Here is a 9877-nt window from a genome sequence, read left to right as displayed (position 1 = left end):
CATGCTCAAACCAATGGTTATCAACCTGCTCAGGACTTTACCCCATATTCCAGATGTGGCCTTACAAGTGATTTATAGAGGGGTAACAATACGTTGGGATCATCGGATCTAATCTCCCTTTTTATACACCCTAAAATCTTGTTTGCGTTAGAATAAACAATAACATCATAAAGGTATAGCAGTACCGTTTCAAAATTTCGGTGTCCCAAGCAGCATTCCATCAGCCTCTTGAAGGTTCCTGGCAAATTGCACAGCTCGAAGGGCATGCTTTTGAACTCGCAGAGACCCATCGGGGTGGCAAAGGCGGTCTTCTCCCGGTCTGCCTCAGCAACGGACACTTGCCAATAGTGACTAGTGAGATCAAGGGTAGAAAAATAATTTGCAGTTGTCAATGCAGCTAGCTATTCCTCAATACAGGGGAGTGGTGCTGTCCTTCTTCTTTAACAGGACCAACGGAGCTGCCCAGAGGCTACAACTGTCACGGATAACCCCAGCCTCCTTCATGTTGCTCAACATGTCCTTGGTACACTGGTAATGTGCAGGTAGATTTGGCTTATATCTCTCTTTGATGGGTGGGTGTGCACTTGTGGGGATGTAGTGTTTGACCCCTTTTATTTTTCAAAAGTCTAGCGGATGTTTGCTGAAGACTTGCTCGTATTCTTGCACTAGCCTGTAGACCCCCTTCTTGTGATGTGAAGGTGTGGAGTCAGTGCCTACGTGTAATTCCTTACACCACTCCTCTGGCTGACTTGGTGAGCTGTCACTGAATGGGTGGGCTGAAGCAATCGTGGATGCTGCTGTTTGGATAGCATGTGTATCTACTGAGAACAGCTTATCAATGGTGGCAAATCGGAGCAGCTTAATCTTTTGCTCTCCGCAGTTCAACACTCTCATGGGCACTCTTCCCTTCCATATTAATGAATAAAACTATGATGTAAATAGCATATAAATACCCCACAAATGCAGATAAAAGTAGGTTATGGGAAAAGGGGGAAGAGAGAAACAGGAAAATAGTGGAATAAAGTATACCTTCCAGGTGGGAGAGGAAATGGCAGCACAGCCAGTGGAGGTGAAGCAAGGGGAGCCTGCAACTAAAGAGTTGAGAGCGTTATCACATGGTGACTGAGCCTGATTGTAACGGGAGCATAGAGGTGCCGATCCTGTCTTACCTGCGTTGGTGTAGAAGTGGGTGTCCTGTGGTGGAGTCAGCTATGTGCAGTGGTGGCCGTGGGTTCTTTTATGTGCGACCGTAGTAATAGCTGCGCCCACTTCCTGTATGGGAGTGGAATGCAGTGAGGGTAATGGAACGCACGCCTGCGCATTTGTGTTTAACGTCGCGCATGTGCAGAACGGAGAAAAGGCTGCGCTCACTTCCTAATGAAAGGGAGTGAGACGCATCTGGGAAGGGAAGGGAAAAGATTAGGGTTTGGGGATGATGAAAGGGCTTTCTACGGGCAAGGATGGCAAAGGGTGGCAGTGACGGAAAGTCAGGCAGCCTGTCCTGTCCTGTCCTGTCCGTCCGTCTTTTTGTATCATGAATTGGAAAGACTGCAAGGGGGAGGGGAGGTGCTTGTGTCCAAAAGGAGGAGTTATTCAGATTTATTGCAGTGGGCGGCGGCTGCAAAAAGCACCATTCTTCTTGTTTTTGCTCTGCAAAACAGCCTTTTCAAGGGTTGGCTTGGGTGACAAAATGTCTTCTGTAGGCGTGGGTTTGTCTCCCTCTCCCTAAGATGTGTCCGGTATAGGCCAGGGTGCCACTCAAGGCCGTAACCAATTCGGGTTATAGCTTCTCGGCCTTTTGGCTAAGATCAAGTGTAGTTTCGGAGGACGCTACCTTGGTCGGTACTGGAAGGTGCCTGGGATTGCACGTCTGCCGGCCTTGAGGAAGTGTGTGCGCCTTCTGGTGACACATAGCCCTCTTGTGCCTGGACGGTTCCCAGGCAACGGGAGGCGATCACCTTTGTTATTTTGAAGTCCTACTGATAAACAGAAAAAAAAAAAAATTAAATCTGTTCTTATCAGTTTAATATCTGATACGTCCCCTCTCTGGGGACCATATATTAAATGGATTTTTAGAACAAGGAGATGGAAAAAATCTTGCTCTGTCCACTGCACGCATTGACCTGGTATTGCAGTACCTCCAGGACCGGTGCACCCCTTCTTAACCCAGTTTCCAAAAGCAGAACTCAATTCACCTGATTCAAATGAGCCCCATTAGTGAATTGAAAGAAAGCAAAAACTTTATATGCACCTCAATTTGGCCAATTCACTTTTCACACTTTCACCCTTTTTTTTATCTTTCACACCTTTTACTTGCTTTATTGATGCAAAAAGCTGTGCCAAATAGCAAACTCATCTCCACTCAACTTGACCAACTCTGCTATGTCCCGTGCAGTATCTTATTCTCAGTCTTATCTAGATCATTTGCAATTGAATAGAATAGATCCCTTTTGGCTGCTTATGACTGTGTAAAATATGTAGTTTTACTGGGCTGGGATGAGAGAATCCATTGAAGCATGGTGTAGGGATTGTGGTTCCTGTGTGCTAAGAAGAGAGGCTGGCACCAGCCAGAAAGCCCCATTGCAGCCAATAATCACTTAATAACTTTTTCAACTTGTCATCATATGGGAGGCCTTCCATTCCTTGTAGTAGTCTAGTTGCCCACCTTTGAACTGACTCTAACTTCTGAATGTCCTTTTTAAAATGTGGAGCCCAAAACTGGTTCCCATATTCCAGATGTAGCCTTACAAGTGATTTATAGAGGTGTAACAATACGTTGGGATCACGGGATCTAATCTCCCTTTTTATACACCCTAAAATCTTGTCCCAAGCAGCATTCCATCAGCCTCTGGAAGGTTCCTGGCGCATTGCACAGCTCGAAGGGCATGCTTTTGAACTCGCAGAGACCCATAGGGGTGGCGAAGGCGGTCTTCTCCCGGTCTGCCTCAGCAACGGACACTTGCCAATAGTGACTAGTGAGATCAAGGGTAGAAAAATAATTTGCAGTTCTCAATGCAGCTAGCGATTCCTCAATACGGGGAGTGGTGCCGTCCTTCTTTTTTAACAGGATCAACAGAGCTGCCCAAAGGCTACAACTGTCACGGATAACCCCAGCCGCCTTCATGTTGCTCAACATGTCCTTGGTACACTGGCAATGTGAAGGTGGTATTGGCTTATAGCTCTCTTTGATGGGTGGGTGTGCACCTGTGGGGATGTGGTGTTGGACCCCTTTTATTCCCCCAAAATCTAGCGGGCTTCCCACCGGTAACCCGCTCCCCAGCTTGGATGGATGCTGAGGGAGCCCCTTTTGCCCGCAGGCTCTGGCCCTGGGAACTGTAGCCTTGGCGGTGACTGTGCTTCCCTCTACGGTGTGAGCTGTTGCCTTCAATCGGGTCTTGACTGCTGGGAAACCCTGGAGGTTCCTGTCGCTAACGGATTTGACCGGTTTTACGGCGACTCCTAGCCTGGTCGGGGTCCGTAGGCCCTGCCGGATGGTGCTGGCTTCTCTTCACTCCCAGATCTGGTACCGGCGGGCCACCGCCCATCCCCGGTCCGTACGGTTCACTCCAATCAGCCTCTCCTGCAGAAGGTCACCACCGTCTGCCAACCTTGCTGAGTGCCCGGGCCACACACCCGGACACGGTCAGTCTCCTCTCCTCTTCACTTCTCTAACTCCAAAACTGATCTCTAATCTGACTCCTTTTCCCGCCTCCAGGACTGTGAACTCCTCGGTGGGTGGGATCAATCGCCTGGCCCACCCCCTGGTGTGGACATCAGCCCCTGGAGGAAGGCAACTAGGATTTGTGTTTAGCTTCGGTGTGCCTAGCCGGAGTGTAGAGTGTGTTGGTGTAGTACCTGTGACGACCTGGCTTGTCCAGGGCGCCACATTCCCCTATAGTAAAATGCAGACCGTCCGCGGGCTGCCCGTCCATCACCGGTTTTATTTTCACAACTGAAAAAGAATAAAACGGTAAAACATGTAAAAGCATCATAAACATTTTACAACGGTACAGCTTCCGCTCTTCTCCCACCCAAACAACCTGGCCCTGATGCTGCCCCTAAGAAGCGGGCAGCACCCCTTGACCCCAGTCCAGCACCAAGTTGCCCGAGCGGGTTCTGTCTCTTTCAGGGGGCCCACGTCCAAGGGGACCCCTGAACCCCCGGAGGATCGCCACCGGTTACGGTAGTGGCGGGCCTAGGCCATCCCTTTCCTCCAGGCCCATCCTCCCAAATCAGCCTCTCCGGAGGCGGTAACGGTGTCAAGCCAACAAACATTTTTATTTACATTGCACTAAGTTTGTGGTTGCCCTGCAAGTTCTCGGGCTTGTCCGTAAGCAGTTCCTTACGCAATGGTTGCACAGTCCCTACGGGGACAACAGTTGCCGGCAACGGCCGGTTTAATCACGGTTCAATCAGGTAAACTTCTTTGGTTGATCATCTTTACTTATCATTTAAAACTTTCAAACTGGTACACTCAACACATAAAGCCCCCCCCTTTTAAAGAGTAGTTTCCCTGTACCTAAGTGGGGGTCTACCTAGGTTGGGGCGAGTGGACCTTCGGGGTCCGGTGTCAGTGGTGACAGGCAGTGGGGCAGAGGGAACAGTCAGTTCCTCCTCCCTGCTATCATGTGGGGCAGGCGGAGGCGTAGGGGAGCTGGGTACAGGTACATCCCTGGGCACTGGCTCGCGGTTAACCGTTTCCATCATTTCTTCATCCACGGGTTGTGGGAACAGTATCACTGGAAGGATCACCGCACCGTTCTGTGTAGGCCAGTCTGCTGGAAAATCACCCATCATGGTGTGGATTACCTCTTTTTCCTTCTCCACTGGACTGGGAACTGGAGCCTCATCCGCTACTCTCAATGCTGGTGGGCACTTCTTCAGGTGGTCTCGGGAAACCGTGGCCAAAGTCCCCCCCTGGTCACGGCTGATCTGGTAGGCCTTCCCATTCTCCCATCCTGTGGGCTGGACTACATACGGGGTTTTTTCCCATTGATCATCCAGCTTGTGGGCCCTTCTTTTCCGCTTCAGCACTACATCCCCAGGTTGGAAGGAACCGGCAGGCGCCTTCTTGTTGAAGCACTGCTCCTGTTGTCCCCGACTCCGGCACAAGTTCTTTTCAACATACTCCTGGACCTGTCGGTACTGTGTCCTCCGCCGAGTGTCCCATTCAGCTGTCGACAGGAGTGCTTCTGAAGCTTCCAAGCCCATTTCCAGATCCACTGGTAGCCGGCCGGGACGAGCTCTCATCAGGTATGCTGGAGTGCATTTCGTAGAGCTGGAAGGGATGTTGTTGTACATATCGACCAGGTCAGGTAGCTTCTCCAGCCACAGGTTCCGCTCTTCCAGTGGTAACGTCTTGAGGAGGCCCAGGACCAAGTGGTTCATCTTTTCACAAATGCCATTGGTTTGGGCGTGGTAAGGCGTGGTCCGGATTTTCTTGCAGCCGTACAACTGGCAGAATTCCTGGAATACCTCTGCTTCAAAGGCCGGACCCTGGTCGGTAAGCACCCTCTCCGGGTACCAATGCGGTCAACAGAAATAAGCCTGGAAAGCCTTAGCAGCGGTGCGGCCGGTTAAGTCCTTAACTGGGATAACCACCAGGAACCTCGAGTAGTGGTCTACGATGGTCAGAGCGTAGGTGTACCCACTTCGGCTGGGGGTGAGCTTTACATGGTCAAGGGCAACCAGCTCCAGCGGTTGGTGTGTAATGATCGGGTGTAGGGGTGCCTTCTGGCTGGCCTCGTCCTTCCTTCTCAATGCGCAAGGGCCACATTCTCGGCACCAGGCCTCCACAGATTCCCGCATTCCACTCCAATAGAACCGCTCTCTTAACAACATCTCTAGCTTCTTCCACCCGAAGTGCACTGCACCATCATGGTATGCTTGCAGGACGGTGGGCACGTTAGCCTGGGGAATCACCAGCTGGCGGATCTTCTCGTGAGTCTTTGGATTAATCAGCTCGCGATACAACTTCCCCTGGTGTAGGTATAGCCGGGTCCGTTCTTGCCACAGACGTTGGGCTTCGGCAGGGGCAGCAGGGTCTATCCCAGCAGAACCCTGTTCCACTAGAGTCTTGACCAGGCGGACAGCAGGTGCCTGGTCCTGAGCTTCCTGCCAGTCCTGTCGGGGCAGCGGATCCAGGTTCACCCGTTGTTGGTAGACGTGCACCTTCTCAGTGAATGGCCGGTGAAATGCAGGCAACTCGATCTCTTCGAGGTCATCATCCTCTGGCCCCTCTTCCGACAGGTGGGGCATCCGGGAGAGTGCATTGGCATTGACGTTGGTACGGCCGGCCCGGTACTTGATGGTGAAATCGTAGTTGGCTAACCTGGTCACCCACCGCTGCTCCAACGCGCCCAGCTTGGCCGTATCTAGATGGGTCAGCAGGTTATTGTCTGTGTACGCGGTGAACTTGGCTGCTGCCAGGTAATGGCGGAACCGCTCGGTGATAGCCCACACCAGTGCCAAGAGCTCAAGCTTGAAGGAGATGTAGTTCTCAGGGTTCCTCTCAGTCGGTCGGAGTTTTCGGCTAGCATAAGCTATTACCTTTTCCCTTCTGTCTTGGACCTGGGATAGAACAGCCCCCAAGCCCACATTGCTGGCGTCGGTGTAGAGGATGAATGGGCGGCTGTAGTCAGGGTACGCTAGGATTTCCTCTCCGGTCAGGGCTGTTCTCAGCTGGCGGAAGGATTCCTCATGCTTTTCTTCCCACACCAATGGGGCTACTAGGGATCTACCACCATTGGTCTGTCCTACGAGGAGGTCTTGCATGGGGGCAGCCTTCTTTGTGTACCCCTTAATGAAGCGACGGTAATATCCCACCAGGCCCAGAAACTGCCTCACTTCCCTCACTGTGGTCGGTCTCGGCCAGTCTTGGATGGCGGTGATCTTCTCGGGGTTGGGGGCGACACCTTCCGCACCAACCACATGTCCTAGGTACTGCACTCTGGGTTTCAGCAGATGACACTTTGAGGGCTTCAACTTCATCCCATACTTGGCAAGGGACGCGAACACCTCGGCTAGGTGCTCCAGGTGGGCTTCATACGTCTGTGAGTACACAATCACATCATCCAAGTACAGCAAAACGGTCCCATAGGCAGTCTTCTCTCGGTCTTCCGGTGCCACGGCCACCTGCCAGTACCCGCTGGTGAGGTCAAGGGTGGAGAAGTAGTTAGCGGTTCTCAGCGAGGCCAGGGACTCTTTGATGCGGGGCAGAGGGTAAGCATCCTTATGCGTTATCTGGTTAATCTTCCGGTAATCCACACACATCCGCATGGTGCCATCCTTCTTCTTAACCAGCACCAACGGAGCGGCCCAGGGACTACAGCTGTCCCTAATAACCCCTGCCTCCTTCATGTTCCTCAACATGTCTTTGGCGCATTGGTAGTGCGCAGGGGGAATAGGCCTGTATCTCTCTTTAATAGGGGAGTGTGTACCGGTAGGGATGTGGTGTTGAACCCCTTTAATCTGCCCAAAATCTAGAGGGTGCTTGCTAAAAACCCGCTCATACTCCTGTACCACCCGGTATACCCCTTCCTTGTGGTGTATGGGGGTATCATCAGTGCCGACATGTAGCTCTCGATACCACTCGCCTAACTCCCCCAGGGATGAGTGGGAACCGGCAGCAGGCGGTGTGACCGGGGGAACGGCTTCATGGATCGTGTGGGGATCTAGAGTGAGCAATTTGGCAAGGGTAGCGTACCGGGTGGTGCATGAATGCACACATATTGGTTTTATAATCTTATTGTATTACTTTATATTCTTATTTCACTTGTGCATATCTCCACCATAATCCTGGCTAAGAAATATAGCTTTTTTTGGGGTACACAGGTAGTAAGGTCTTCTTTCTATTTCTTTAGGGGTGATATAGCCTGGTGGAACTCTAGACCTCTAACATTATATATGCACCCTTTTTCTTTATGGTTCTTGGACACCTTATAACATTCTTCCATACATATATATCTTTCTCATAAATTATAAATAATTAGGCATTTTTATATATTTTATTTACATTTTCATAAATAACTTTTTACAAAGCATGGGGGACATTCTCACATACATATAATTTTCATGTACGCATTCTGAAAATTTACGCATAAACCGTACACACTCCTTTTTGTAACAATTTCTATAACTCATTCGCTGAACTCTCATCCCGGATATTCATTCTTACACCGAATTTCCTGTTATAACACAACATTCATGATTTTTATTCAATTTATTTTTATTTTTTAGGTTTATTAGTAGTGATGAGCGAGTACTAAAAAGCTCGGGTGCTCGAAGCTCGGGCCGAGCCTCCCAAGATACTCGTGTACTCGGCCCGAGCACCGAGCCCAATGTTATCCTATGGGAGACCCGAGTATTTTTGTGAAATGACCACCGGCAGCATGTAGAAACCCTAAAAATGGCACAAAAGTCTCCGAAGAGTGCTCAAATGACATGGCAACAGCATGGGGAAGACCCCTTGAAGCATTTATCACTCAAAAGTCACAGCTGTGAATAATTTTGTCCGCGTTTTACGCCATTTTTACGGACTCACCAGAAAACCTTCCAAAATGACACCAAAATGATTTTTCATAGCGGAAATGTTAAGGGCACATACCCAATAGTGAGATAGAGCTAATGTATGTTACTTTTTGAGATCAATACATGAAAGATTTTACGTAAAACATTGTGTGGCACTCCGATGTCCCTGAGAAGAGACGTACATAAAGGCCTCTGAGTCTAATGTGCCCATTTTGAGGAACTGAGTCTTTGTAGTATTTTCCTTTGCCAGGGCAGTCCAAAATTGTGAGGTTCACCAATGCCCCTGCATACAGACGTGCATGATGGCCTGTAAACCTGAAGTGCCCATTGTAAGGAAGTGGGTCTATTGTAGTATAGCCCTTAGGCAGGGCAGCCAAAAATTGGGAGGCTCCACGTTGTCCCTGGATAGAGACGTGCATGAGGGCCTCAAAACATTAAGTGTCCAGTGTCAGGAAGTGGGTGTATTATAGTATAGCCCTTAGGCAGGGCAGCCAAAAATTGGGAGGCTCCATGTTGTCCCTGGATAGAGACGTGCATGAGGGCCTGTAAACCTGAAGTGCCCATTGGAAGGAAGTGGGTCTTTTGTAGTATAGCCCTTTGGCAGGGCAGCCAAAAATTGGGAGGCTCCACGTTGTCCCTGGATAGAGACGTGCATGAGGGCCTGTAAACCTGAAGTGCCCATTGGAAGGAAGTGGGTCTTTTGTAGTATAGCCCTTTGGCAGGGCAGCCAAAAATTGGGAGGCTCCACGTTGTCCCTGGATAGAGACATGCATGAGGGCCTCAAAACATTAAGTGTCCATTGTCAGGAAGTGGGTGTATTATAGTATAGCCCTTAGGCAGGGCAGCCAAAAATTGGGAGGCTCCACGTTGTCCCTGGATAGAGACGTGCATGAGGGCCTGTAAACCTGAAGTGCCCATTGGAAGGAAGTGGGTCTTTTGTAGTATAGCCCTTTGGCAGGGCAGCCAAAAATTGGGAGGCTCCACGTTGTCCCTGGATAGAGACGTGCATGAGGGCCTCAAAACATTAAGTGTCCATTGTCAGGAAGTGGGTGTATTATAGTATAGCCCTTTGGCAGGGCAGCCAAAAATTGGGAGGCTCCACGTTGTCCCTGGATAGAGACGTGCATGAGGGCCTCAAAACATTAAGTGTCCATTGTCAGGAAGTGGGTGTATTATAGTATAGCCCTTAGGCAGGGCAGCCAAAAATTGGGAGGCTCCACGTTGTCCCTGGATAGAGACGTGCATGAGGGCCTCAAAACATTAAGTGTCCATTGTCAGGAAGTGGGTCTTTTGTAGTATAGCCCTTTGGCAGGGCAGCCAAAAATTGGGAGGCTCCACGTTGTCCCTG

The 9877-nt window shown here is 50.2% G+C and overlaps 1 pseudogene; it reads left to right on the top strand.

Moving 5' to 3' along the window:
• Nucleotides 1-1953: 1953 nt before the first annotated feature.
• LOC142264798 (U2 spliceosomal RNA) lies at nucleotides 1954-2160 on the top strand (annotated as a pseudogene).
• Nucleotides 2161-9877: the final 7717 nt, after the last annotated feature.

This window comes from Anomaloglossus baeobatrachus, unplaced genomic scaffold (assembly GCF_048569485.1).
Source record: "Anomaloglossus baeobatrachus isolate aAnoBae1 unplaced genomic scaffold, aAnoBae1.hap1 Scaffold_2701, whole genome shotgun sequence".
NCBI lineage: Eukaryota > Metazoa > Chordata > Amphibia > Anura > Aromobatidae > Anomaloglossus > Anomaloglossus baeobatrachus.
The sequence above is the reverse complement of the archived record's forward strand: the minus strand, read 5'-3'. Positions and strand labels throughout refer to the sequence as shown.